Source organism: Heterodontus francisci, chromosome 10 (assembly GCF_036365525.1).
Source record: "Heterodontus francisci isolate sHetFra1 chromosome 10, sHetFra1.hap1, whole genome shotgun sequence".
Taxonomy (NCBI): Eukaryota; Metazoa; Chordata; class Chondrichthyes; order Heterodontiformes; family Heterodontidae; genus Heterodontus; species Heterodontus francisci.
In genome coordinates, this window is record NC_090380.1 from 54872914 (window position 1) to 54879052 (window position 6139).

A 6139-nucleotide genomic window follows, 5' to 3' on the forward strand; every position below is an offset into this window, starting at 1 on the left:
AACTCAGTATAAAATTCTATCATATTATGATCTCTATTCCCTAGAGGCTCCCTTACTACAAAGTTATTCATTAAACCTTTCTTGTTGCGCAATACTAGATTTAAAATAATCTGTTCCCTTGTTGGTTTCTCAACATACTAATCTGGAAAACTATCTTGTGTACGTTCCATGAACTTGACCACCACACTATTACTGCAGAGACTTTTTGAAAATTCAAGTTCCCTGTGATTATTGTTCTAATTTCCTGATTTATACTCTGCCCAACATTACAACTACTGTTAGGGGGCCTCTACGACCACCAGTGTTTTTTACCTCTTGATATTCCTTAGCTCCACCAAAACTGATTCTACATCTTGATTTTCTGAGTTAAGATCTTTTCTGTTGAATGCCTTCATCCCATCCTTTATTATCAGAGCTACCCCTGCACATGCCCCTCCACCCATCTTTCGTTTTGCCTATATCTATTGGAAGTCAAATATCCTGGAATATTCCATTCTCAAGCCTGCAACCATATCCCTGTAAAAGCTATTAGATCAAAACCATTAATTTCTATCTATACTATAAATTCATCTGTTTTGTTGCGAGTGCTTCCTGCATTCAGGTAAAGTGCCTTTAGCTTGATCTTCTTTCTATTTTTCCCTCATATCACTTTGAAGCCCTCTGAAGTTGAAGGCAACATGCCAGTGGAATGAACAGATTGCCTATTAGGATTTGTGTATTCAGAATCATTTATCATTTCTTACTACTGTTATCCCAGTCGATAGTGAACCTTTTAACTCGTGGATTTGATGCCAAAATGTTTCGCTGGAGTTTCAAGAAATCGGGTTTCACAGGAGGATTTTCATGCAGCTCTAAATTATGGCAGCCATTATTTACATAATACGCAACTCTGATAAATTCTTGACCTCGGTAAGAGCAGGTTATTAAAATGACAGCTACTCCAACTGCATAAACTGGATAAGGGAAGGATTTGCTACATCAGCCTGAAAAACAAACATGTATCTTCCAGCAAGAACAGGTCCCACAAGCTCAGAGTCAAAGATTTGGTTGTATTCTTCACTTTTGGTTGAAACCATGTAAGTGATTTTCCAAAATCCTTGGACAAATCTTCCATGCACTCAAAGGTAATGTCAAATTGAAAAGTGTTGAAAAACAGCAAAGAGTTGTCCAGCACTATTACATTTCTCGCCTGAAGCCTTGCCATGGCTCCAATGTGTTTTTGTTAAGGTTTTGATTTATTTTAAACTCCACCTTAAGTCCACCTGCACCATTAAAAAAGAGATTGAATCTGTGGGATGGCTGAATGAAGTGTGATGGGCCCCAAGCTTTGACTTTTCTGTTCTGCTCTGCTATAAATGATGTCGAGTTGCAACCCTCTCAACAGCTCATTGTCGCTCAGAATCTGAAATTTCTTTTAGGTTTAAGTTTACTGAGCAAACTATTCTAATTTACTCTGTGCTGACCAGTGAAAACTGAAAAGTGATTAATTTAAAGAATGACACTGAGATTTCTACATTTCAATTTTTTTAATAGAGAACCATACCTATGGACAGTTGGTCTGTTTGTGGTGAATGGCAGTGCATGGATATGTTCTGTAACTTTGAAAGCAGTTTTCAGTTTGTTAAAAACAACTTTGGTCCCTTTATCACTGTGGGATGATAGGGGAGTGAGACTGCACCATCCATTTAGAACAATCAAAATTCATGGAGAAATGTGAGGATTGACATTAATTGTCAATAGAAAAATAACAGATTACAACCCCCGTGACTGGAGACAGGTCAGTTATGTCAATTCAAGAGCATAAAACTCAGCCCCTAATTCCTGCTCATTATTTGCAATGTGCGATGGTTTTTATTTCCAGAGTAAGCCAATAAATCTTTTGATGAGTCAATGCCATAACATAGGTCAGATCTTTACTATTGGTGATAATCACAGAAGAATACTTATGTGTTTGAATGACTTTCCTCTGTCCCATATTTTAATGGCAGTGATTAACCCATTTATTTTAAATAGGTTAACCTCTCTTTTAAAATACCAGATGGAGTAATGTCATAACAGTACATTAAGCTTTAATCCACTAATATCAGCAACAGTTATTTCTAGCCTCATATGATAGAAAATGTTTGAAATTCACATCAAGTTAATCAGTGCCTTAAACAGGAAAATACATGTTACTGTCTGGTGGTCACCCTTTCTCAGAATTTGGTTCTGAGTTTCTTTTTGAACAATATTGGTTCACCTATACCATCCTGAAGTTACTTTAAAGTAAAAATAGAAAATGCTGGAAATACTCAACAGGTCAGATAGTACCTCTGGAGAGAGAAACAGAGATAACAGATTGGATTTTGCAGTCACCAGTGAAGCAATGGAACTCGCGTTGACCTCCAAGAAAGCTGCCCATAAAGATGCAGCGATCTTTGTGGTGTAGATTTCCCCTTTCCTGACAGCAGTTTAAAGCTGGCACCAAGTCAAGAGGATCTCCAGGCATCCTCCAACAGCGAGGTCAGCAAGCAGGGTAGAGAGCCAATCACATTGAGGGTCTTTAGCAGTAATTATTAACTTAGTACACCATTAAAAACCCAGTTACACCTCATTCAGCAAGGTATTTTTTTAAAGGGTTTTTACATTGAGACTAACAATGTAAGTGTAAGTTTTAGTCAATTCACTGATTGCTTTGGGATTGGATAAGGGGGACCTCAACACTGCACCCTCTGGAGAAGTGTAGAATCACCAACAGCAATTTCCACAATATTTTGTGCATATGTGGACTCCCAAAGTTACTGTCCAATTCATTGCAGTAATGATGGCAAAAGCTGAGGACTGGATCTTTAAAGCCCGCTGAGTGCGAGTACGGAGGTGAGCATGATTTGAAGATCATGTTTTTAGAGGTGGGAACTGGAACCCATGCCTCCGGACTGCAATGCCATTTTTAAAGCAATACCAGCAGTGAGGGAATGGGTCAGGCACATGCATCCAATTAAGTGTCTGTTGAGCTCATTACCAGGCTTGTCAATATCAGTTCAAAATTTTTGAAGGCTGGTAATGGGGTAGATGCCATGGGGGGAATACGACACTGTTGTGAAGACATAAACAGTGTGGAAGACCATGAGGGCTATGGGAAGGGCTGATAGAAATAAAGCAGATGCATCAAATAAAGCTCAGCTGCTTTAAATGTGCATCAGTGTGACTATTGGTGCAGCTGGAAGAGTTGAATTTCTCATTGGTATGTGGCAGGAAGCTGGAGAGGGATGTGAGCCACTGGCATCACTGGAACAGCTAGGGTTGGCAAGGGAAGGCCTGGTGAACCGACAAAGCCCAGCTGAGGGGCTCAGATGGGAACAGGCTACTCTGACACTGGACATAGCAGCCAGAATGAGCTGCGGTAGATACAACCTCATGGACAGCAGAGGCCAGAGAGCACAGAAGGGGGCTGCAAGTCGAGGAAGGCTCTACCCAAGACATCAGGTGCACAGCCGAAGAATCGGCTATCAGCACATTTATTTTTATTCACTCATGGGTTGTGGGTATCGCTGGCTAGGCCAGTATTTATTGCCCATCCCTAATTGCCCTTGAGAAGTTGGTGGTGAGCTGCCTTCTTGAACCACTGCAGTCCTTGGGGTGTAAGTACATGCACAGTGCTATTAGGAAGGGACCCAGTGACAGTGAAGGAACGGCAATATAGTTCCAAGTCAGGATGGTGTGTAGCTTGGAGGGGAACTTGCAGGTGCTGGTGTTCCAATGCATCTGCTGCCCTTGTCCTTCTAGGTGGTAGAGGTAACGGGTTTGGAAGGTGCTGTTGAAGGAGTCTTGGTGCGTTGCTGCAGTGCATCTTATAGATGGGACACACTGCTGCCACTGTGCGTTGTGCTGAAGGGAGTGAATGTTGAATGTTGTGGATGGGGTGCCAATCAAGCAGGCTGCTTTGTCCTGGATGGTGTTGAGCTTCTTGAGTGTTGTTGGAGTTGCATCCATCCAGGCAAGTGGATAGTATTCCATCACACTCCTGACTTGTGTCTTGTAGATGGTGGACAGGTTCTGGAGAGTCAGGAGGTGAGTTACTCACCACAGAATTCCTAGCCTTTGACATAAATAATGTGGCTGGTGCAGTTCAGTTTCTAATCAATGGTGACTCCCAGGATGTTGATAGTGGGGATTCAGTGATCATAATGCCATTGAACATCAAGGGGAGCTGGTTAGGTTCTCTCTTGTTGGAGATGGTTATTGTCTGGTACTTGTGTGGCACGAATGTTACTTGCCACTTGTCAGCCCAAGCCTGGATGTTGTCCAGGACTTGCTGCATCTGGACATGGGCTGCTTCATTATCTGAGGAGTCGTGAATGGTGCTGAACATTGTGCAACCATCAGAAAACATGCCCACTTCTGACTTTTTGATGGAAGGAAGGTCATTGATGAAGGAGCTGAAGATGGTTCGGCCTAGGACATTACCCTGAGGAACTCCTGCAGTGATGTCCTGGGACTGAGATGATTGACCTCCAACAGCCACAACCATCTTCCTTTGCGTTAGGTATGACTCTGACCAGTGGAGAGTTTTCCCCCTGATTTCTATTGATTCCAGTTTTGCCAGGGCTCATTGATGCCACACAGTCAAGTGCTCCCTTGAGTGCCAGTGCCATGGGAGGCTGCACCTATCCAGGCAGATGGTCTCGGCCCTGTGTGATCTGATCGACAATGACGTGAGGCCTCAGAGCCCCCAGAGCACCCATGGCCGTCCCCTACCTGCAGCCATCAAAGTCACCATTATTCTGAACTTCTATGCAACCGGGTTGTTTAAGAATCAGCCGTGGACCTAGGTGGGATCTTGCAGTCGGCATCTCATTAGGCTATCATGCAGGTCATGGATGCCATTTTCAGGAGGGCAGGGACTACACCCACTTGGACACAGATGGACCTGCGCAGGTACAGAGGGCATTGGGTTCAATCTCCATTGTTGGATTCCCCCAGGTGTAGGGCATCATCGCTTGTACCCTTGTGGCCTTCAAGGCACCCAGTGATTGACCAGTGAGATCCATCAACAGGAAGATTCTCCACTGCCTCAACGTCCAGCTGGTCTGTGACCACAACAAGAGATTCCTCCATGTGTGCGCTCACATTTCTAACAGCTGCCATGACTCCTTCTTCCTCTCCCAGTCCAGGCTGCCTCAGATTTTCATTCTATCCCCCAAAGTGCATGGTTGGCTCCAAAGGGACAAGGGAAATCCCTTGAAGAGATGGTTACTGACCCCTCTCTGGGAGCCCCAAACAAAGGCACAGAGATGAAAGAATCAATGCCACCTGCTGAGCAGGCCAACTACTGAGCAGGCCATTGGGTTTCTGAAGATGTGATTGTTGTGCCTTGATTAGTCAGGTGGCACCCTCTAATACTTTCCTGCAAGAGTCTCGATTATGGTGGTGGTCTGCTATGCTCTCCATAACGTGGCCCTCCAGAGAGTTGTGGAACTTGAAAACAGTGAGGCCCTGGAAAGAGAACGGCGGCGAGCTTCAAAAATAGCGGTGCACATGCGTGAGATTCACTCCACAGAGCGCTGCGAAATTTAGCACGGGGCTCATTTACATCGACGGATGGACCACCCGCCCCCCACTCCTGATGATGTGGAGGGGGCAGGCGCTCCATCCCTGGCAATGGCGTTCGGCGTAATTGCCCTTTGCCCCCCCAAAAAACTTACCTTGCGATCCTAACCTCCTTCCCCCACCCCGTCGAACTTTATTAACTTTCACCTTCAACCCCTTCCCATCATCCCCTCCACCAATCGCAATAGTTTTTCCCGCACCCCCCACCCCTGCCCTGAAAACTTACTGAAGCTGCCTTCGCTGTTAAGTTGATCCAGCATTTTCTGCAGGAGTGAAATAAAAAGGGGAATTATAAAAGCAAAGAGAGGACATGAAAAATTATTGGCAGGTCAAATCAAGGAAAACCCTATGATATTTTATCAGTACATTAAGAGCAAGAGGATAACTAAGCAAAGGGTCGGGTAATTAAGAGATGTGCAAGAGAACTTATGCATGGATGCAGAAGATGTGGGCAGGGTTCATAATGAGTTTTTTGTCTCTGTCTTCACAAAGGAGAGGATGAATGTAGACATTGCAGTTAAGGAGGAAGAGTGTGACATATTAGATACGA

General features: G+C 44.1%; 1 pseudogene; it reads right to left on the reverse strand.

Annotated features, from left to right (window-relative positions):
* Positions 1 to 640: 640 nt before the first annotated feature.
* On the reverse strand, positions 641 to 1204 carry LOC137374182 (histone chaperone ASF1 pseudogene; annotated as a pseudogene).
* Positions 1205 to 6139: the final 4935 nt, after the last annotated feature.